At 40.2% G+C, this 23,880-nt stretch overlaps 1 protein-coding gene and 1 pseudogene across 1 annotated transcript in view; both read left to right on the top strand.

Moving 5' to 3' along the window:
* Window positions 1-23,880, top strand: part of KHDRBS2 (KH RNA binding domain containing, signal transduction associated 2) — a 731,890-nt gene that overhangs the window by 393,768 nt on the left and 314,242 nt on the right. The window lies entirely within an intron of this gene.
* LOC137773770 (CAP-Gly domain-containing linker protein 3 pseudogene) lies at window positions 1,959-3,580 on the top strand (annotated as a pseudogene).

Raw genomic sequence — 23,880 nt, 5'->3', positions numbered from 1 at the left:
CAAATTGAGAAAGGGAAACCCAGCTGAACAATCCAACAGGCAGTTCCCATTGAGGCAAAAACAATGAAGCAAGGAAAGGAATATAGGACAGCACCCAGGTCTTCAAACTCTAAATCTGTGTTCTTTCACTTTGCAATTCTGATTTATTTCACGAGGCTACTTAGAAACTTTCACATCATATTTTGACATATTTTTTTCAAATACTTATTTTACTGTGTTGCACTCATATACCACAACAAGTCCATTTCTTCAGTTACTGACCACGGAACTAAAGTTTTTTATCAACTGTCTCTTCTTTTCCTCTCTTAAGTATTCAGTAGCTGGAATTTTCACTCAGCATCCTTCACCGTAGCTGGATACTCTCATTCCAGCTTACCTTTGCTCATCTTCTGTGCCAGATTCACCTTTCCCATCTGGCAAACAATTCTGCTCGCCTCTAATACAGTGTTTGAAAAAGTAGCACTTTAATTATGTTTAAGGACTACTCTATTCTAATATGATTAAATATTCAGGAAGAATACTATGCAACGAGTTTTTGTGATTATAGTGGAGGTAGCTAGAAGCTGCAAGCCCAATAAAAGTATAACATTTTTTCAAAAGGCAGGCAAAGCATATTTTATACTCTTTTCAAATAACTTTTAAAAAATTATCATGACTGAGTGGGTTGTTGTTTCCTGACTAAAAGATAACTCGGAAGAAATCATCACAGCATTTTCATTTGGGAGAAAACAAAGGAGAACTTCTAGGAGAGATTTTCTCATGAGATATTTACATAGCTTTCCTCAGTTAATATTTTTTTTCATTTTAGAGTTCTACTTTTTTTAATAAAACAAAATTTTAAAGTAGCAGCCACAAAAACAAAAACCTACTGAATGGTAGAAAATATTTGCAAATGGTATGACAAATAAAGGGTTAATATCCAAAATACTTAAACAACTCATACAACTCTACAACAAGAAAACAAACAACCAGATTAAAAAATGGGCAGAAGAACTGAATAGACATTTTTCCAAAGAAGACATACAGATGGTCAACAGGCACATGAAAAGATAATCAACATCATTCATCTTCAGGGAAATGCAAATCAAAACCACCATGAGATATAACCTCACACCTGTCAGAATGGCTACCATCAGAAAGAACACAAATAACAAATGTTGGCAATGATGTGGAGAAAAGGGAACCCTTGTACACTGTTGGTGGGAATGTAAATTGGTGCAGCCACTGTGGAAAAAACAGTATGGAGGTTTCTCAAAAAACTAAAAATAGAGCTACCATATGATCTAGCAATTCCACTCCTGGGCACATATCCAAAAGTAACAAAAACACTAGTTGAAAATATACATGCAACGTGGATGGACTTGGACAGTATTACTTTTAGTGAAATAAGTCAAATACTGTATGATATCACTTATACGCAGAATATAAAAATGAAACAAACTAGTAAATATAACAAAAGAGAAGCAGCCACTAAAACATTAGCATAATATTGGCAATAAACATTTTTTTAAACCAACAGAAGGAATCAAAGTTGAATTGGGTGAACAGTGACTCAGAGGGTTTTAAGAAGGCCTCTGTCCTTGCCCAGGTATGTTGCTGAAAGTTGCTTGCTCTATCTAACATTTCCTGAACAAGTATAGGGATGCAGTATCTACACTCACTTATGCTCCACTGGTTCAGGCCTTTTCTGTACTGTGTCCTCAGCACTTACCTCAGTGCCTGGTACTACTTGCTGCTCAAAAATACATTGAATAGCCCTCTCCACCCCATCTCCCATCTGCGTCTGTGCCTCGTCCCCTTCTCTCTGTCTCTTTCTTCCCCATCACTTCCCCAGACACTGACACCCAGTTACTCCAGTTTCCCCGGTTTCAGCTTTGGTCTTCAGCCCCATTCACCCGAGGATTTGCCTGAAGGCCACCCCCAGCTCTGCACCTGCCCCCTTAGGGCCACCAAGGACCATGACTAAGACAGGTCCCACCCCCATGGCCCCACAGCTCAGGGCGGAGGAAGAAGACGAGGAGGACTATGAGCCTGTCCCAGAGCCCCCCAGCCCCACCCAGGAGCGCTGGCAGAAGCCTACTCCTCAGCACCAGCCCCCCACCCCCAGGACTACGCCTTCACCTTCTTTGACCCCAACGACCCTGCCTTTCAAGAGATTCTGTTTGACCCGCAGACCACCATTGCTGAATTGTTCGCCACTGTGCACCAGTGGGTGCCCCAAGTCCAGTACAAGATCGATGTCATTGGCAATGAGATTCTGCGACGAGGCTGACACCTGATGGGTTGACCTAACATGACACTGCTCCATTATACGTGCAAGGCTGGGGCCCACGGAGTCGAGCTCCCCGCGGTGGCTGTGCGCCTCTTGCAGCAGCTGCTGGCGCTGGGCGCAGACGTGACCCTGCGCAGCTGCTGGACCAACATGAACGTACTTCACTACTCAGCCTATTTCGACGTGCCCGGTCTCGTGCACATGCTACTGAAGGGTGTACGGCCCCGAGTGGTGAGCTCCAAGTGCAGTGACTTCAGCCACGGCTCAGCCCTGCACATCGCTGCTTCCAACCCATGCCTGGGTGCGGCCAAATAATTTGTTGGAACATGGCACCAACCCGGTGCTTCGTAACCGAAAGGGACCCGTGCCAGCGGAGGTGGTCCCAGAGGAGTTGTCCCATGGACATATCCCTGGACAAGGCCGAGGGGCGCTGGTGGCCAAGGAGCTGTGCACGCTACTGGAGGAGGCTGTGCCATTCTCCTGTGCCCTCCCTAGGGTCACGCTACCTAACTATGACAACGTCCCAGGCAATGCCATGCTCAGCACACTGGGCCTGCACCTGGGAGACTGCGTGCTACTGGATGGTCAGAAGACCCGCAGCTGCGGTTCTGCGGGACCTCAGAGTTCGCCAATGGCCAGTGGGTGGGCATGCAGCTTGATGAACCTGAGGGCAAGAATGATGGCAGTGTTGGGAGTGTCTGGTACTTCATCTGCCCTCCCAAGCAGGGTCTCTTTGCCTCTTTGTCCAATATCTCCAATGCAGTGGGCACACCTTCCTCATCCGTCACCTCCACACCTCGGACTCCCTGGATGGACTTCTCCCGAGTCACTGGCAAAGACCTCAGGGAACACAAAGGTAAGAAGAGGCCCCCGCCAGCCCTGAGTCTGGATGGCCTGCAGCAGCGTGAGGGAGCCAAGGCTGAGGCTGGAGACCAAGTCCTCATCACAGGCCAGAAGCAAGGGATTGTGCGCTTCTGCAGGAAGCCAGACTTTGTCCCAGGTTACTGGTATGGCATCCAGCTAGACCATCAGCAAGCACGATGGCTCTGTCTTTGTTATCTGGTACTTCACCTGCCCCCCTCAGCATAGAGTCTTTGCACCAGCATCTGGAATTCAGAGGACTGGTGGATCCACTGACCCCCCGGTGACAGTGTCGGAACCAAAAGTGAATCAAATGACAATGATGCAGACCAAAACACCTTCACAACAGTCTGGACTCCAAAGGACATCGCATCAGAGAGCTCCATCTCCAGGTTGCTCTTCTGCTGCTGGTTTCCCTGGATCCTGAGGGCAGAGATGCAATCTTAGAGGCTCTGGACATTCCACAGAGACACAGAGCTCCCTCTAGCATCTCCTGACACAAGGAGCCCCCTAGTCACTTGAGATAGAGTTTCCCAGTAACATATCCAGAAGAGAGACCCCATTAGCCAGCCCTCGATCACTAAGGCCCCATTATTAACAGATTCCCCCATGATAACCCCCCAAATATAGACCCTATGTTACCCAGAAAGAGATTCCCTGAGTGTAGTACCTTTAGGCTAGTCCCAACCCCTCAGATCAGACCCCCCAATAACAGATTTCCACATCACCCCAAATGATGGTAACTTTCTCTACATAATGCTCTACAGCAGAACATTCCTGAGTCACTGGATCAGAACCCTTCCCTATTAACAAGGCTTCCCCCCACGCCCCCATCAAGTACCCTTGAAAGAAACACCCCCAGAGCAACAGAGTAACAGACCCGCATTTAACATCAGTCCCCTCAAGATATTTTGACCCCCACGGTCACCCCCAAACCCTTGCACTTCAATCAGAGACTCCCTCCATTAACAAAACACCCTGCTCTTACCCCTCAAGAAGAGACCTACATTAACCAGCCCACTGTCACCTCCAATTTACAGGCACCAAAACAGCCCTGGAAGTGCTAATTACAGGACCCCCAAGTCTTCCTGTCCTCTGCACCCTCAAGAAACCCCCAGTACCTTGTATGAAGCCCACCCCATGCAGCCCACAGCACCTGTGCTGGCCAGGCTCCCAGAAAATTCTCTATTTTTTAAGTAATTATTTCCCCCTTTGGGGGACCCCAAAATTTGGAGACCCCATTCTAGGACTCTGAGGATCCCAAACCCCAGAGTACATGTCCCAGACTTTTCTGTGTCCCCAAGTCCTACAGCCCCTAGGAGACTCCAAAACCCTAACTCCCAGGACCCCCAAATCATGGAAACCCCAAATCCCCCAGGAATCCCAAATTTTAAAAAATACAAGCCTCTAGGAAACCCCAGTCATGGAGGTCCTTGTGCCTGGGATGGAGGAGACTGTGGTCCGGTTATGCATCCCGGGCCCCCGGGGCACCTCAAACCCTATTCATAGGCACTAGGGGACAACAAAAAGGAATTCTCATCCCTGGAAACCAGAGGACTTCAATGCCGTGAGTCCATGGATCTTTAGACACCAAAATTCCAAGAGCCCCAGCCGCAATGCCCCCGATCTTCAAGCCTACATCTTTAAAACATGAGGGGCACCAAGGCCTTGAGGGGATCCCAAATCCTGGGCCCCCCATTTCAATGTACATTCTGGTCACAGGTCCAAAACACCAAACCTAAGTTACTGGCCCTGAAGCACCTCACAGCACCCTGGCCAGACTAAGAGCCTGATGGAGATCCTGAAGACCTAGGGGGTCCAGGGCAGACCCTGAAACCAAGGACAGCTCACGACTGTCCCTTCACGCATGTCTCCAAACTCAGCATGACCCCTACTCCCTTCAATAAAGACGTTTCTGTGGCAAAAAATAAATAAATAAATAAAATACATTTAATAAGTAAATGGATGATTTATTTTAAGAAAACTTCTTTAGGCACTTTTAAAACTCCAGCTGGTTAGATGCTTTACTCTCTTGAATATATAAATTTTTCATGTCCAGGGAAGGACTGGAATTGCAAGATTATTGATAAAAATCACCCATGTAGTCCATGTTCTATCAACCTTATTCATGCAGAGAATTTGCACTCTCCTTTAAACATATCCTTATCATGATGATTTCTTTGTTAAGAATTTGGGCCCCTTAGGTCAATGTATCAGTACCAATAACTATCATCAGTTCTGTGTTAACCAAGAGTTCATTTTTCATACTTGTAAATTAAGGTATATATTATATGCCAAAGTATTAAATTACAGTAAGTCCCCTACATATGAACCAGTTCCACTCTGAGAGTGTAAGTCCAATTTGTTTATAAGTCCAATAAATTTAGCCTAGGTACCCAGCTAACACAGTCAGCTATATAGTACTGTACTGTGACAGGTTTATAATACTTTTCACACAAATAATACGTAAACAAACAAACATAAAATAAAACATTTTCAATCTTACAGTATAGTACCTTAAAAAGTTCAGTAGATAGTACAATAGCTGGCATACAGGGGCTGGCATCCAGTGAACAGGCAAGAAGAGTTACTGAATGGAAGAGGGAGAGGAGGTGGGAGATGGTAGAGCTGAAGGATCATCAGCAATAGGAGATGGAGGACAAGCTGCAATTTCACTCATGGCTGATGTTGATGGCACAGGTTCTGGTTCCTTGCTGGATTCAATTCTATCTGCCCTCTTGAAAAAATGATGTAATGATAGTAGTAGCTATCACTGGGTAGTAGCTCTTTTTTTCTCCTCATAGATGACACTGTAGCACTGGATCATGTTCTGAATGGCTGCTGCAACCTTCGTGTACCATTCTACGTTCAGGTCCTGTGCCTCAAAAACTAACAGTGCCTCCTCAAATAAAGAAAATCCCCTTGCCATTTCCTGTGTTGTGAATCTCTTCAGTTCTTCAGTTACTTCTTCTACCTGTTGTCTCTCTTCATCCTTTCTGTCGACCTCCAATTCCATCAGGTCTTCATTAGTAACCTCCTCATGTTGCACAGCAAGGAGTTCAGTGAAGTCATCCTCTTGCAGATCTAGCTCCAGCTTCTCTCTGAGGGTCACTGAATTGCTGAAGACCTCTTTGGAATCCTTATCCATCTTCTCAAATCCACGATAATCATGGACAAACTGTGGTCAAATGTTCTTCCAAACCCCATTCATGGTGATGACTGTAACCTCACGCCAAGCAAAGTCAATGTTTTTTATGGCCTTGTAGATGTTATAGTCCTTCCATAATTGTTGCAAGGTTGTTCCTGATTCATCACTCGCCTTTACTGCTTGACAAAAAGTGTGATGTAAATCATATTTCTTGAAAGTCGCTCTAACTCCCTGGTCCATAGTTGGATGAGCGATGTAGTATTAGGTGGCAGATGCACTACTTTGACGTTGGAATGAAAGTTGTCCATGAATGGGGGGGTGGCCCGGAGCACCGTCAAGCAACAAAAGAATGTTGAATGGGACATCCTTCTCCAAGCAATATTTCTCTACCTCCAGGATAAATTGGTGGAAAAACCAGTCCTGGAAAATGGCCTGTGTAACCCAGGCTTTGGGGTTACTCTTCCACACAACAGGAAGAGAGCAATTGGGTATGTTTTTAAGGGCTCTTGGGTTCTCTGAATGGTAAACTAAGAGAGGCTTCAGCTTCATATCGCCAGAAGCATTGCCACCAAACAACAGAGTTAGCCTATCCTTTGCTGCTTTATAGCCTGGCATCAACTTTTCTTCCTTAACAGATGTAACTTTCGTCTGGCATCCTCTTCCAGTACAGTCGTGTGTCATCCACTTTAAGAACCTGCTGGGGTAAATATGCACCTTCATCAATAATTTCTCAAAGCGTTTCAGGAAATTCCTGGGCATCTACCGTATATGTACCTGCTGCCTCACCACTTACTTATACGTTGTGAAGGTTGGTTCTAGCCTTGAATCAATGAAACCAGCCATGACTAGTATTAAAAGATGTACCTCTGATTCTTTGCCATGTTTCTTTTTCAAGTCTTCATAAAGGCTTTCAGCTTTCTCTTGAATCATCATTAAGCTGAGCAGGACTGGATGCTGATCCTGATCCTGCATCCACACACTGAGAAGTTTCTCCATCTCCTCCAACATTTTTCCACACTTCTTCAATATTATTGTCGACATCATCGGCACAGCAGATTTCACATGTTCCATGATGTTGTTCTTTTTCTTTAGAATTATGCTGATGGTTGAATGATTCATGTTATGAGAAGAAGCGACACTTACTTTTCACCTCACTCCACTCTCTCAATTATTTTAACTTTTGTTTCCATCATTATCACTTGGCGCTTCTTAGAAGTAACAGCTACATCACTGCTGTTTTTACACTTACTTCCAGACATCCTGGGCTTGAAATAAAGATACTGTACTACTGTACTCTGTACAGTACCGTACAGTAAAGTACACAAAAGCACAACCACTTGTAGAGGATGCATACACGTGACAATGTACACCAGACACGTGACTTAACTTACGTGATCGGACATGCGAACGTACATTCGAATCTTTGAAGGTTCACAACTTGAATGTTCGTATGTAGGGGACTTACTGTAATGCCTATTTCAACTTAAAATGCAGATAGTGCTCCTATGTCATGTGCACAGTAAGTTGCCAAGAAAATTTCCTGAAGAAAATTTATTCACTTTGACTCTACCTAAACAAATGGAACTTGGTATTTTTAGAATAACAGCCAAAGTCTCTCATTTAGTTTTATATAAATATTTATCTAACACCCTAAATCTAACCTGAGGTAGTGGCTGACTTTATAAGCTAGGATTGGCAAAGGCATAAGACTAAACACATGAGTCTTTCATGCTCATTCAAAAGGTCTTGGTTCCTAGACCTCATATATCAGTGGCTAATGTTTACTAAGGTAAAATAGAACAAGATAGAATATACACCCTCCCAATAATCCTGCAGAATATCTACATAAAATCTATATAGTTGCTATCTTATTCTTTGGTGATTTTTACATAGTGTGCAATATGACTTTAATAATGGTTAAAGAAGAGAAAACAGTCTGGAGTAACAAGTCACCATCACTAGTAGTTCAAGTCCACAACATTTCTACTTCGTGATATTCAATCTCCTTTGATAAATATGCTTTATAAAGCCTTTATACAGACCTTATGCAGAGTAATACATTGAGCAGATTTTTAGTAAATATTAATTAACTGTTCTTTGACCACATTTTCTTAATGAATTTTTCTGGTCCCTACCCTGGGCTGGTTAAAACTCACCTTGTGTTTGCTAAGAGTTGTTATCTAATAGCCCAAGATGTTTTGCTAAATAATAGCGTGTCTAGCACAGCACTAGTTGTTTTCTGAAATAGCTTCCTACCCTTTCCAACTCGGCTACAGATTTGATATTGGCACAAGACCCATTACCTCCCATACTTTCTTGTTTATTATGCTGCTCAAAGTGTCCTAACCTAACTATTTGTAGGGGCTGAGGAAGTCCCAGGACTTTTTGTCCAGATGGGTTACAGTCTGCATTTCATTCTCCCCTGATGTCGTCTGACAGCCCTGGCATTTGTAGAGCCAAATACAGGTTCACATGTTACCAGCGGTTATAATCACAGTTTTAAATGTGCAGCACCAGTGCCCATCAGAGTCTCCAAGGAAGGAATTTGGCAGGAAAATGGTCCCTTGCTGTGCCCCCAGGTAACCTATCTCATCTGTCATTACCTGGCATGGTGTAGATAGGCTATATCTACACAAGTGAAATGTAGGTGTAGATAGGCTATATCTATACACAAGTGAAATAATCGTCCCAATTTGTATTTGGGCAAAATGCCATCATAACAGATGGACATGAGTGTATACAACTGGGGAATTATGCGTATACATTAAACATGCAGACTATGAGCATGAGTCCTTTCTAGGAACATCCAAACATCTGTCTGCTCTGAGATTTTGTGTATACTGTTTACACCATATGCTGGCACAGTGGGAGAGCCTTGTTGGAGGTGCAAAAAGGAGCACTCATGAATTTCATGGAAATTGTTTCATAGGGACAATTTGCATCACCCTGAGCAAAAGGAACATATAACAGTGCTGTGAATATCTTTGTTGTTATTTCAAGATAGCAAATTTTAAAAACTGATTTTGGTAGCAAAAAAGACAATTTTCGGACATCACAGGAAAATCAAAATTAAAATTTCGATTAATTCTTAAAACATCTTTGTATGATGTGCATGTGTTATTTAAGCGTTGATAAACTCCTATAAGATTCACTGTTAATTATTTGAATCCTTCTATCTGAAGCCAAACCTGCAGATCAAATCAATCAGCACTTCTAACATAAATTTATAACTCAACTTGCAGTGTAAGGAGTAAATTAATGTGTGTATGTCTTATTCACTGCAAGTATACCCCAAAGTAGTAAAGCATTCTTTATTATTTGAAGTGCAGAATCCCAGTAATTTCAAATCCTATCTAAAATAATATTAAAATTTATGTGTAAGTGTAACTTATTTTTTTGACAAGAACATTGTCTTCATACTATGGATTGGCCTTATTATAAAAACTTTGGAATAATCCAGTTTTGCATACAAATTAAACATGTATATTAAGTTGTCTTTTATTATTTATTTACTTTAAATGACTGGAATTTAATTTTTTCACATTTATTCACCTTGAATTGTTATAACTTTACCTGTCTTTGTCCCTTATGAAAGTTTTCACAAGCTTATGTGATTATTTCTCTATCTTCATCTCTTTATCCCTCAAGGATCTTTTAACATTAAAGTGGTAAATAAAATAATAATAAAATAGTATCAGAAAAATACAAATGATTATTATTACTACTTCTGAACTTATATTTTTACTTCTCAGTGAATATCTGTTTTAGTAAATTAAGCATAAAAATTATAAATGCTATAAAACTATAACTACCCATTCATATGCATAATTATTTTATGACTCCAAAATCTTAGAACTCAGTAGTACTCAAGTCAACTAATATGTAGTATATATTTATTTTCAAGTTTTATTTTATATTGGAGTATAGTTGATTCACAATGTTGTGTTCATTTCAGGTGTACAGAAAAGTGATTCAGTTATACATATATGCATATCTGTTCTTTTTCAGGTTCTTTTCCCATTTAGGTTATTACAGAATGTTGAATAGAGTTCCCTATGCTATACAGCAGGTCTTTGTTGATTATCAATTTTATGTATAGTAGTGTGTATATGTTAACCCCAAACCCCTAATTTATCCCTCCCCCCCCCACCTTTCCCCTTTGGTAACCATAAGTTTGTGTTCTGCATCTGTGAGTCTCATCTGTTTCATAAATAATTCATTTGTGCCATTTTTTTAGATTCCACATATAAGGGATATCATATGATATTTGTCTTTCTCTGTCTGACTTAGTTCACTTAGTATGATAATCTCTAGGTCCATCCATGTTGCTGCAAATGACATTATTTCATTCTTTTTATGGCTGAGTAATATTCCAATGTATATACGTACCATATCTTTTTTATCCATTCATCTGCTGACAGACATTTAGGTTGCTTCCATGTCTTGGCTATTGTAACAAGTGCTGCAATGAACATCAGGGTGCATGTATCTTTTCAAAGTATGGTTTTCTCCAGATATATACTCAGGAGTGGAATTCCTGGATCATATGATAGCTCTATTTTTAGTTTTTTAAGGAACCACCATACTGTTCTCCATAGTGGATGTACCAATTTATATTACCACCAACAGTGTAGGAGGATTACTTTTTTTCCACACCCTTTCCATCAGTTCTCGTTTGTAGATTTTTAAAAAAAAATTTAATGGCGTATAATTGCTTTACAATGTTGTGTTAGTTTCTTCTGTACAATGAAGTGAATCAGCTATATGTATACCTATATCCCCTCCCTCTTGAACCTCCCTCCCACCGCCCCCATCCCACCCATCTATGTCATCACAGAGCACAGAGCTCCCTGTTCTATACAGCAGGTTCCCACTAGCTACCTTTTTCACATATTGTAGTGTATTTATGTCAAACCTAATCTCTCAGTTCATCCCACCCTCCCCTTCACTCTCTGTGTCCACATGTCCGTTCTCTACGTCTACGTCTCTATTCCTGCCCAGCAAATAGGTTCATCTGTACTATTTTTCTAGATTCCACATATATGCATTAATATATGATATTTGTTTTTCTCTTTCTGGCTTACTTCACTCTGTATGACAGACTCTAGGTCCATCCTCATCTCTACAGATGACCCAGTTTAGTTCCTTTTTATGGCTGAGTAATATTCCATTGGATATATATATCACATCTTCTTTATACATTCATCTCTCCTTGGACATTTAGTTGTTTTCATGTCCTGGCTATTGTAAATAGTGCTACTCTTTGTTGCAGTCTGAGGGCTTCTCATTATAGTGGCTTCTCTTGTTGTGGAGCACAGGCTCTAGGTGCATGGGCTTCAGCAGTTGTGGCAGGCGGGCTCAGTAGTTGTGGCACACAGGCTTTGTTCCTTTGCAGCATGTTGGAACTTCCCAGAACAGGGATCAAACCCATGTCCCCTGCATTGGCAAGTGGATTCTTAACCACTGCACCACCAAGGAAGTCCTAGGATTTTCTGTGTATAGTATAATGTCATCTGCAAACAGTGACAGTTTTACTTCTTCTTTTCCAATTTATATTCGTTTTATTTCTTTTTCTTCTCTGATTGCCATGGCTAGGACTTCCAAACCTACGTTGAAGAAGAGTGGTGAGAGTGGACATCCTTCTCTTCTTCGTGATCTTAGTGGAAATGCTTTCAGTTTTTCATCATTGAGAAAAATATTTGCTGTAGGTTTGTTATATATGGGCACAGGTTCCCTCTATGCACATTTTCTGGAGTGATTTTATTAAATGGCTGTTGAATTTTGTAAAAAGCTTTTTCTGCATCTGTTGAGATGATCATATGGTTTTCATTGCTTAATTTGTTAATATGGTGTATCATATTGATTGATTTGTGTATATTGAAGATTCCTTGCATTCCTGGTATAAATCCCACTTGATCATGGTGTATGATCCTTTTAATGTGTTATTGGATTTGGTTTGCTAGTATTTTGTTGAGAATTTTTCCTATGTTCATCAGTGATATTGGTCTGTAATTTTCTTTTCTTTGTGGTATCTTTGGCTGCTTTTGGTATCAGGGTGATGGTGGCCTCATAGAATGAATTTGGGAGTGTTCCTCCCTCTGCTATTTTATGGAAGGGTTTGAGAAGGACAGGTGTTAGCTCTTCTCTAAATGGTTGTTAGAATTCTCCTGTGAAGCCATCTGGTCCTGGACTTTCGTTTGTTGGAAGATTTTAAATTAGAGTTTCAATTTCATTACTTGTGATAGTTCCATTTATATTTTCTAATTCTTCCTGGTTCAGTCTTGGAAAATTGTACCTTCCCAAGAATTTGTCTGTTTCTTCGTGGTTGTCCATTTTACTGGCAGATAGTAGTTTGTACTAGTCTCTTAAAATCATTTGTATTTCTGCTGTGTCAGTTGTGATTTCTCCTTTTTCATTTCTAATTTTATTGATTTACATCCTCTCCCTTTTTTTCTTGATAAGTCTGGCTAAAGGTTTATAAATTTTGTTTATCTTCTCAAAAGAACCAACTTTTAGTTTTATTGATCTTTGCTATTGTTTTCTTTGTTTCTATTTCATTTACTTCTGCTCTGATCTTTATGATTCCTTTAACTGAGTTTGGGTTTTCTTTGTTTTTCTTTCTCTAGTTGCTTTAGGCATAAATTTAGATTGCTTTTTTGAGATTTTTCTTGTTTCTTGAGGTGAGATTGAATTGCTATAAACTACCCTCTTAGAACTACTTTTGCTGTGTCCCATATGTTTTTGATCATTGGGTTTTCACTGTCAAGTGTTTCCATGTATTTTTAAAATTTCTTCTTTGATATCTTAAGTGATCTCTTGGTTATTTAGTAGCACACTGTTTAGCCTCCATGTATTTGTGTTTTTTACAGTTTTTTTCCTGTTATTGATTTCTAATCTCATAGCATTGTGATCAGAAAAGATTCTTGATAAAAATTCAATTTTCTTAAATTTTCTGAGGCTTGATTTGTGACCCAAGATGTGATCTATCCTGGAGTATGTTCCATGTGCACTTGAGAAGAAAGTGTATTCCACCACTTTCAGGTGGAATGCCCTATAAATATCAATTAAATCTGTTTGCTCTATTGTGTCATTTAAAGCTTATTTTTCCCTATTTATTTTCTGTCTGGATGATCTGTCCATTACTGTAAGTGGGGTGTTAAACCCCCTACTATTATTGTGTTACTGTTGATTTCCCCTTTCATGGTTGTTAGCATTTGCCTCATGTATTGAGCTGCTCCTATGCTGGGTGCATAAATATTTACAATTGTTTTATCTTCTTCTTAGGTTGATCCCTGGATAATTATGTAGTGTCCTTCCTTATCTCTTGTAACATTCTTTATTTCAAAGTCTATTTTATCTGATATGAGTATTGCTACTCCATCTTTCTTTTGATTTCCTTTTGCATGGAATATCTTTTTCTATCCCTTCACTTTCAGTCTGTATGTGTCCCTAGGTCTGAAGTGGGTCTCTTGTAGACAACATATATATGAGTCTTGTTTTTGTATCCATTCAGCCAGTCTGTGTCATTGGGTTGGAGCATTTAATCCATTTACATTTAAGGTAATTATTGGTATGTATGTTCCTATTAGCATTTTCTTAATTGTTTTGAGTTTGTTTTCATTGGTCTTTTCCTTCTCTTGTGTTTCCAGCCTAGACAAGTTCCTTCAGCATTTGTTGTAAAGCTGGTTTGGTGGTGCTGAATTCTCTTAGCTTTTGCTTGTCTGTAAAGCTTTTGATTTCTCTGTTGAATCTGAATTAGATCCTTGTTGGGTAGAGTAATCTTGGTTGTAGGTTTTTCTCTTTCATCACTTTTAATATATCCTGCTGCTCCCTACTGGCCTGCAGTTTCTTCTGAAAAATCAGCTGATAACATTTTAGAGATTCTTTTGTATGTTATTTTTTGCTTTCCCTTGCTGCTTTTAATATTTTTTCTTTAAACTTAATTTTTGTTAGTTTGATTAATATGTGTCTTGGTGTGTTTCTCCTAGGGTTTATCCTGGGGACTCTCTGCACTTCCTGGACTTGGGTGGCTATTTCCTTTCCCATGTTAAGAAAGTTTTCAACTATAATCTCTTTGAATATTTTTTCAGAATATTTCTTTTTCTCTTCTTTTTCTGGGACCCCTATAATTCAAATGTTGGTGCATTTAGTGTTGTCCCAGAGGTCTCTGAGATTGTCTTCAACTCTTTTCATTTTTTTTTTTTTTATTATGTTCCTTGACAGGTATTTCCACCATTTTGTCTTCCAGCTCACTTATTCGTTCTTCTGCCTCAGTTATTCTCTTATTGATTTCTTCTAGTGTATTTTTCATTTCAGTTATTGTGTTGTTCATCTCCGTTTGTTTGTTCTTTAGGTCTTCTAGATCTTTGTTAAACATTTCTTGTATTTTCTTAATCCATGCCTCTATTCTATTTCTGAGATTCTGGATCATCTTTACTATCATTACTCTGAATTCTTTTTCAGATAGGTTGCCTATTTCTTCTTCATTTATTTGGTCTTGTAGGTTTTTTCCTTGCTCCTTCATCTGTAACATATTTTTTGTCATCTCATTTTTTTTTTTTTTGATGGTGAGGTTGTGTTCCTGTGTTACTAGTTGTTTGGCCTGAGGCTTCCAGCACTGGAGTTTGTAGGCTGTTGTGTAGAGCTGGATCTTGGTGTTGAGGTGAGGACCTCCAGGAAACCTCACTCCAATGAATATTCCCTGGGGTCTGAGTTTCTCTGTTAATCCAGTGCTTCAGACTCAGAACTCCCACCACAGGAGCTCTGGCCCAACCCCTGGTTCGCAAACCAAGATCCCACAAGCCACACGCAGTGGCAATAAAAAAAAAAAAAAAAGAAAGAAAGGAGCAGAACAATAACAAAGAGTAAAAAATAAAATAAAATAAGATTAGAAAACTAACAGCTATGTTAGAAAAAATAAAAATACAGATGAAACAACAACTGGAAGAATTGGAAGTTAAAACAGAACCACAGTAGCAAAAATGAGAAAACAAAACAAAACAAAACAAAACAAAATGCTGGAAAAGGCCTTGGCTGTGGGGAGCAGGGCTGAAGCAGGGTGGGGTTTAAGTGGTGGGCAGGGTCTAGGCTTAGGACCCATGTGGATGGAAAAGGACCTTGGGAGGGTGGGGTGCAGGGCTTAGTCTCAGCATGGCCAGAGTGGCCCAGGGTGCCTCTGGCGTTGAAGGGCAGAGGACAGGCCCAGGACCCCAGCAGGCTCCCTGGGACTGAGTGGGTGGGGGAAATGCTAGGCATGTTTCCCCAGATCCTCCAGTTCTGGAGGGTCCCTCCCCATTCACCTCTCCTCTTCTCCCCCTGCTTCCCTCCTCCTACTCACCTAGGACCCACACAGCCAGAGGGGGCCCCAGAAGGTGGGGCACAAGGCTCAGAAACCCAGCAGGCTTCTTAGAGCCCGAGTGGGTGGGGGAAATGCCAGCCTTACCTCCCCTGATCCTCTGGTCCTATAGGGACCCTCCCCATCTGCCTCTCCTCTTCTCCCCACCCCCCACGCCCTCAGGACCAACGCAGCTGGAGGGGGCCTTGGAGGGTGGAGGACCCAACCTGGGAGCCCAGCAGGCTTCCTGGGGCCCAAGTGGGTGGGGGAAATGCCAGCTGTGCTTCCCCTGATCCTCCAGTCCTGGAGGGTCCCTGTCCATTCACCTCTGCCCCTCTTCCTCCCTCCTCCCTCCCTCCTATGCCCCTAGGTCCTAAGTGGCTGGAGGGGTCCTCGGAGGTCAGAGGACCCAGCATGGGAGCCCAGCAAGATCCCCAGGACCCAAGTGGGCAGGGGAAATGCTAGTTGTGTTCTCCCTGATCCTCCAATCCCAGAGGGCCCCTCCCCATTAGCCTCTCCTCTTCTTCCCCCCTCTTACACCTCTAGGACAAATGCGGCTGGAGGGGGTCCTGGAAGGTGGAGGACCCGGCCTGGTATCCCAGCAGGCTTTCCGGGGCCTGATTGGGCAGGGGAAATGCTAGCTGTTCTCCTTCCAATCCTCTGAGCCCCAGGGTGTCCCTCTAGGCATGGGAACACATCCCCTCTCCCAGCCATCCCTCAGAGGCACTGGTCCCATCCGACCTCCACTTCTCCTCTCCCCTAACTACCCCCTATGTCCTACCCAGTTGCTCTGGGGTTCCTCCTGTCTCCTTGGGTGTCAAGGTTCCCCACCAGCGTCTGGTAGGTGCCCTAATGGTGGGGAGACACAAGCTCTGTGTCCTCCACTCCACCATCTTGACCCATACTCTTTTTATGGCTGTAGCTTTGTATTATATCTGAAGTCAGGGAGCCTGATTCCTCCAGCTCTGTTTTTCTTTCTCAAGATTGCTTTAGCTATTCAGGGTCTTTTGAGTTTCCATACAAATTTTAAGATTTTTTTTTCTAAATCAACCATATTGCCATTGGTAATTTGATGGGGATTGCATTGAATATGTAGACTGCCTTAGGTAGTATGGTCATTTGGACAATATTGATTCTTCTAATCCAAGAATATAGTATATCTTTCCACCTGTTTCTGTCATCTTTGATTTCTTTCATTAGCATCTTATAGTTTTCAGAATAAATGTCTTTTGCCTCCTTAAGTAATTTTATTCCTAGGTATTTTATTCTTTTTGATGCAATGATGAATGGGATTGTTTCATTAATTTCTCTTTCTGATCTTTCATTGTTAGTGTATAGAAATGCAACAGATTTCTGTGTATTAATTTTGTATCCTGCAACTTTACCAAATTCATTGATGAGCTTTCATTTTCTGGTGGTATCTTTAGGATTTTCTAATGTATTATATCATGTCATCTGCAAACAGTGACAGTTTTACTTCTTCTTTTCCAATATGGATTCCCTTTATTTCTTTTTCTTCTCTGATTGGCAGGGCTAGGACTTCCAAAACTATGTTGAATAAAAGTGGTAAGAGTGGACATCCTTGTCTTGTACTTGATCTTAGAGGAAATGCTTCCAGCTTTCCACCATTGAGCATGATGTTAGCTGTAAGTTTGTCATATATGGCCTTTATTATGTTGATGTAGGATACCCTTATGTCTTCTTTCTGGAGTTTTTATTATAAATGGGTGTTGAATTTTATCAAAAGCCTTTTGTGCCTCTATTGAGATGATCATATGTTTTTTATTTTTCCGTTTGTTGATGTGGTGTATCACACTGATTGATTTGCAGTTATTGAAAAATCCTTGCATCCCTGAGATAAATCCTTCTTGATCATGATGTATCATCTTTTTAATGTATTGTTAGATTTGGTTTGCTAGTATTTTGTTGAGGATTTTTGCTATTGGCCTGTAAATTTCTTTTTTTGTGGTACCTTTGTATGGTTTTGGTATCAGGTTGATTGTGGCCTCATAGAATGAGTTTGGGAATGTTTCTTCCTCTGTGATTTTTTGGAACAGTTACAGAAGGATAGATGTTAACTCTTCTCTAAATGTTTGATAGAATTCGCCTGTGAAGTCACCTGGTCCTGGACTTTTGTTTGTTGGGAGTTTTTAAATCACAGTTTCACTTTCAGTACTGGTGATTCATCTGTTCACATTATCTATTTCTTCCTAGTTCAGTCTTGGGAAATTGTAACTTTCTAAGAATTGGTCCATTTCTTCTAGGTTGTCCATTTTATTGGCATACAGTTGCTTGTAGTAGTCTCATGATCCTTCATATTTCTGTGGTGTCAGTTGTAACTTCTTTTTTGTTTGTTTGTTTTTAAATTTTTATTATGGGATACTTCAAACATACATCAAAATAAGAGCATATAATAAAACTTACCCCATTGTATTTATCATCTGGTCATAATATCTTCCAGCTATTTGGCCACTCTTGTTTTCATCTATATCCTTCTTCCTTCACATTATTTTGAAGCAAATCCAGTTACAGGATAGATTTGTTTTTGTAAGTATTGTTAGATACTCCCTCAACCACCTATTTATATATATATAAATATGTTCATATATGTATATATATATCCAGAACTTTTATCTGAGTTAGAAGATGGATTCTATCTTGTTGTCTGAAATTCGGTAGTTACACGAAGTGCAACTTTTTGGGAATCATTTTTTTTTTATTATTTTTTTTCACACACACACACTGTATTTTATTTTTACAAGAGATAAATAAACTGACACCAAGCATTGTAAATGGATGACCACAACAAAAGCAACAATGATTGCAATTACCAAACACGAAACACACTCATACGATGTCATAATATTGACATTCAGTCCAGTAATCCTCCACTGTAACAGCTCCTTTATTTTGCAGTGAAAATTGATTTGTATATTTTTTGCCTCTGAGCCCTTGTGGGATTTTTTTTTTTTATTCAAACAGAAAGTCACAAAAATTATAATCATCCTCATCAGTTCACTCAGTCCCATGTAATTAATTTTTTTTCATCTTGATCTTTTGTTAGCACTTTTATGAATGCATCAGTTTTCCATTAGAGTTCTGAAAATGCTTATTCATTCAGTTCAGCAGTATAGTCAGTTACCAGAAACCTGTACTTGTCAGAGTCTTTTCCATGAATTCCTTGAAGATGAAACCCTTTCATAGGAACATTTTTGCAAAAGCATCAGAGTACACCCAGAACTGTCTGTAAATGACAAAAGACTTAAAAATGACCACGGTTAAAGATTTGATGAAAGTTCATAATAATGCAATTGACAAGGAAATTTAGTTATTTCTGAGATATACATTTTAAAGTAATAAATAGACTTATGACTTATAACATTATACCAGAACATATAAGATTTTTAGAAATCTCATGTAATGTCTGAAACATTTATATTAACATATTTCCATACAAATAACCCAAAGAAAGTTTAGTATTAGTTTTTGTTTGTTTGTTTTTTTATACTGCAGGTTCTTATTAGTCATCAATTTTATACACATCAGTGTATACATGTCAGTCCCAATTGCCCAATTCAGCACACCACCATCCCCAAACCACAATGGTTTTCCCCCCTTGGTGTCCATACATTTGTTCCCTACACCTGTGTCTCAACTTCTGCCCTGCAAACCGGTTCATCTGTACCATTTTTCTAGGTTCCACATACATGCGTTAATATACGATATTTGTTTTTCTCTTTCTGACTTACTTCACTCTGTATGACAGTCCTTAGATCCATCCACATCTCAACAAATGACTCAATTTCATTCCTTTTTATGGCTGAGTAATATTCCATTGTATGTATGTACCACAACTTCTTTATCCATTCATCTGTCGATGGGCATTTAGGTTGCTTCCATGACCTGGCTATTGTAAATAGTGCTGCAATGAACATTGGGGTGCATGTGTCTTTTTGAATTACGGTTTTCTCTGGGTATATGCCCAGTAGTGAGATTGCTGGGTAATATGGTAGTTCTATTTTTAGTTTTTTAAGGAACCTCCATACTGTTCTCCATAGTGGCTGTATCAATTTACATTCCCACCAACAGTGCAAGAGGGTTCCCTTTTCTCCACACCCTCTCCAGCATTTGTTGTTTTTTAGATTTTCTGATGATGCCCATTCTAACTGGTGTGAGGTGATGCCTCATTGTAGTTTTGATTTGCATTTCTCTAATAATTAGTAATGTTGAGCAGCTTTTCATGTGTTTCTTGGCCATCTGTATGTCTTCTTTGGAGAAATGTCTATTTAGGTCTTCTGCCCGTTTTTGGATTGGTTTTATTTCTAATTTTATTGATTTTAGCCCTCTCCCTTTTTTTCATGCTGGCTTTGGCTAAAGGTTTATCAATTTTGTTTATCTTTTCAAAGAACCCACTTTTAATTTCATTGATCTTTTCTACTGTTTTCTTCATCTCTACTTCTTTTATATCTGATCAGATCTTTACGATTTCTTTCCTTCTACTAACTATGGGTTTTGCTTGTTCTTCTTTCTCTAGTTGCTTTAGGTGTAAGGTTAGGTTATTTACTTGAAATTTATCTTGTTTCCTAAGGTAAGCTTGTATTGCTATAAACTTCCCTCTTAGAACTGCTTTTGCTGTGTCTCATAGGTTTTGTATCAACTTGTTTTTGTTATCACTTGTCTCTAGGTATTTTTAAATATCCTCTTTGATTTCTTATGTGATCCATTGGTTATTTAGTAGCATATTGTTTAGCCTCCACGTGTTTGTGCTTCATAAAGTTTAATTCCTGTAGTTGCTTTCTAAAATCATAGTGCTGTTGTCAGAAAAGATGCTTGATACGATTTCAGTTGTCTTAAATTTTAAAAGGCTTGCTTTGTGACCCAGCATGTGATCTATCCTGGAGAATGTTCCATGTGCACTCGATAAGAATGTGTATTCTGCTGCTTTTGAATGAATGTTCTATAAATAACAATTAAGTCCATCCGATCTAATGTGTCATTTAAGACCTCTGTTTCCTTATTGATTTTCTGTCTGGATGATCTGTCCATTGATGTAAGTGGGGTGTTAAAGTCTCCCACTATTATTGTGTTACTGCCAATTTCTCCTTTTATGGCTGTTAGCATTCGCCTTATATATTGAGGTGTTCCTATGCTGGGTGCATATATATTTACACTTGTTATATCTTCTTCTTGGATTGATCCCTTGATCATTATTTAGTGTCCATTTTTGTCTCTTGTAACAGTCTTTATTTTAAAGTCTATTTTGTCTGATATGAGCATTGCTACTGCAGCTTTCTTTTGATTTCCACTTGCATGGAATAGCTCTTTTCCATTCCTTCACTTTCAGTCTGTATGTGTCCCTAGATCTGTAGTGGGTCTCTTGTAGACAGCATATATATGAGTCTTGTTTTTGTATCCATTCAGCCAGCTTGTGTCTTTTGGTGGGAGCATTTAATCCATTTACATTTAAGGTAATTATCAATATGTATGTTCCTATTTCCACTTACTTAATTGTTTTGAATTTGTTTTTGTGCGTCTTTTTTCTTTCCTTCCTCTTTTGTTCTCTTGTGATTTGATGACTATCTTTAGTGTTGTGTTTAGGTTGCCTTTTTTCTTTTTTTCTGTGTGTATCTATTGTAGTTTTTTGGTTTGCAGTTTCCATAAGGTTTTTATATAACAGTATATATAAAAGATTGCTTTACAAAATTGTTATAAGTTGCTGGTCTCTTAATTTCCAATGATTTCCAATATCCTGAATTTGTACTCTCCTCTTCTCACTATTGCTGGTTTTGATATCATATTTGTGTATGGTTGATTTCCTACCTTTACTTTATATTTGCCTTTACTGGTGAGCTTTCCTATTCATAATTTTCTTGATTCTAGTTGTGGCCTTTTCTTTTCAGCTTAGAGAATTTCCTTTAGGATTTGTTGTAAAGCTGGTTTGGTGGTGCTGAATTCTCTTAACTTTTGTTCATTGTAAAGCTTTTGATTTCTCCATCAAATCTGAACAAAAGCTTTGCTGGGTCGAGTATTCTTGGTTGTAGGTTTTTCCCTTTCATCACTTTAAATATATCATGCCACTCCTCTCTGGCCTGCAGAGTTTCTGCTGAACAATCAGCTGATAACCCTTGTATGTTATTTATTACTTTTCCCTTGTTGCTTTTAATATTTTCTCTTTGTCTTTAATTTTTGTCAATTTGATTAATATGTGTCTTGGTGTGTTCCTCCTTGTGTTTATCCTGTATGGGACTCTCTGCGCTTCCCGGACCTGATTGACTATTTCCTTTCCCATGTTAGGGAAGTTTTTGACTATAATTTCTTCAAATATTTTCTCGGGTCTTTTCTCTCTCTCTTCTCCTTCTGGGACCCCTATAATGCAAGTGTTGTTGCATTTAATGTTGTCCCAGAGGTCTCTTAGGCTGTCTCCATTTCTTTTCATTCTTTTTTCTTTATTCTGTTCTGCAGCAGTGAATTCCACCATTCTGTCTTCCAAGTCACTTATCCGCTCTTCTGCCTCATTTATTCTGCTACTGATTCCTTCTAGTGTATATTTCATTTCAGTTATTGTATTGTTTTTTTAAAATGTTTATTTATTTATTTATCTTTGGCTGCATTGGGTCTTCACTGCTGCATGTGGGCTTTCTCTAGTTGCGGCAAGTGGGGGTTACTCTTCATTGCGGCAGGTGGGCTTCTCATTGCAGTGGCTTCTCTTGTTGTGGAGCGTGGACTCTAGGCATGTGAGTTTCGGTAGTGGTGGCATACAGGCTCTAGAATGTAGGCTCAGTAGTTGTGGCACACATACTTAGTTGCTCCATGGCATGTGGGATCTTCCTGGACCAGGGCTTGAACCCATGTCCCCTGCATTTACAGGCGGATTCTTAACCACTGCACCACCAGGGAAGTCCCAGTTATTGTATTCTTCAACACTGTTTGTTCTTTATATCCTCTAGGTCTTTTTTAAACATTTCTTCATCTTCTCAGTCTGTGCCACCATTCTTTTTCCAAGATCTTGGGTCATCTTTGCTTTCATTACTCTGAATTATTTTTCAGGTAATTGCCTATCTCCATTTCATTTAGTTGTTCTTCTGGGGTTTTATTTTGTTCCTTCGTCTGGAACATATTTCTCTGCAGTCTCATTTTGCCTGTGTTCATGGTCTCTGTTCCACAGGATGCAGGGCTCTAGTTTCTCTTGCTTCTGCTATCCGCCCCTGGTGGGTGAGGCTGGTCTAGATGCTTGTGCAGGCTTCCTTCCTTCCTCCACTCACTTGTACCTGCCCACTGGTGAGTGGAGCTGGGTCTTGTCCCTCTGGTGGGCAGGGCTGTGTCAAGTGGTGTGTTTACAGGCAGCTGTGGGATCAGTAAGACTTTCAGCAGCCTGTCTGATGATGGGTGGGGCTGTGTTTCTGCCCTGTTGGTTGTTTGGCCTGAGGCATCCCAGGACTGGAGCCTACAGTCTGTTGGGTGAGTCCAGATCTTGGCATCAAAATGGCAGCCTCCAGAAGGGCTCATGCCAATTAGTACTCCCTGGCACCTCTGCCACTAGTGTCCTTGTTCCTACAGTGAGCCACAGCTGCTCCTCCCACCTCCCCAGGAGACCCTTCAAGACCAGCAGGTAGGTCTGGCCCAGGTTCCTATGAATTCACTGCTTTTTCCCTGGGTAGTGTGCACGAGAACTTGTGTGGGCCCTCCAAGAGTGGAGTCCCTGTTTCCACAATTCCGGTGGAGCTCCTGAGATCAAGCCCTGCTGGCCTTCAAAGCCAAATGCTCTGGGAGCTCCTTCTCCTAATGCCAGACCCCCAGGCTGGGGAGCCTGATGTGGGGCTCAGAATGCTCACTACTGTGGGAGAACCTCTGTGATATAATTATTTTTCAGTTTGTGAGTCACCCACCCAGTGGATATTGGATTTGATTATATTGCACATGTGCCTCTCCTATCATCTCATTGTGGCTTCTTCTTTGTTTTTGGATGTAGAATATCTTTTTTTGGTAGGTTCCAGTCTTCTTTGTCAATGGTTGTTCAGCATTTAGTTGTGATGTTGGTGTTTTCTTGAGAGGAGGTGAGCTCAAGTCATTCTACTCCACCATCTAGTCTCCAACTCAGGCTGTATTATATTTCTAATAAGATCACATTTACAAGGCAATCTTGGAATATTTTGTTTATGAGTATTTTTAAGATTCTATGTAACTGAAGCATCAGCAACATATGCCACAATTAAATGTTCAACAGGATGTTCGAGTTTCATCTGGACTCATGTCCTAGTGATGAAA

The sequence above is a fragment of the Eschrichtius robustus genome, chromosome 12 (assembly GCF_028021215.1).
Source record: "Eschrichtius robustus isolate mEscRob2 chromosome 12, mEscRob2.pri, whole genome shotgun sequence".
NCBI classification, from domain to species: domain Eukaryota; kingdom Metazoa; phylum Chordata; class Mammalia; order Artiodactyla; family Eschrichtiidae; genus Eschrichtius; species Eschrichtius robustus.
The sequence above is the reverse complement of the archived record's forward strand: the minus strand, read 5'-3'. Positions and strand labels throughout refer to the sequence as shown.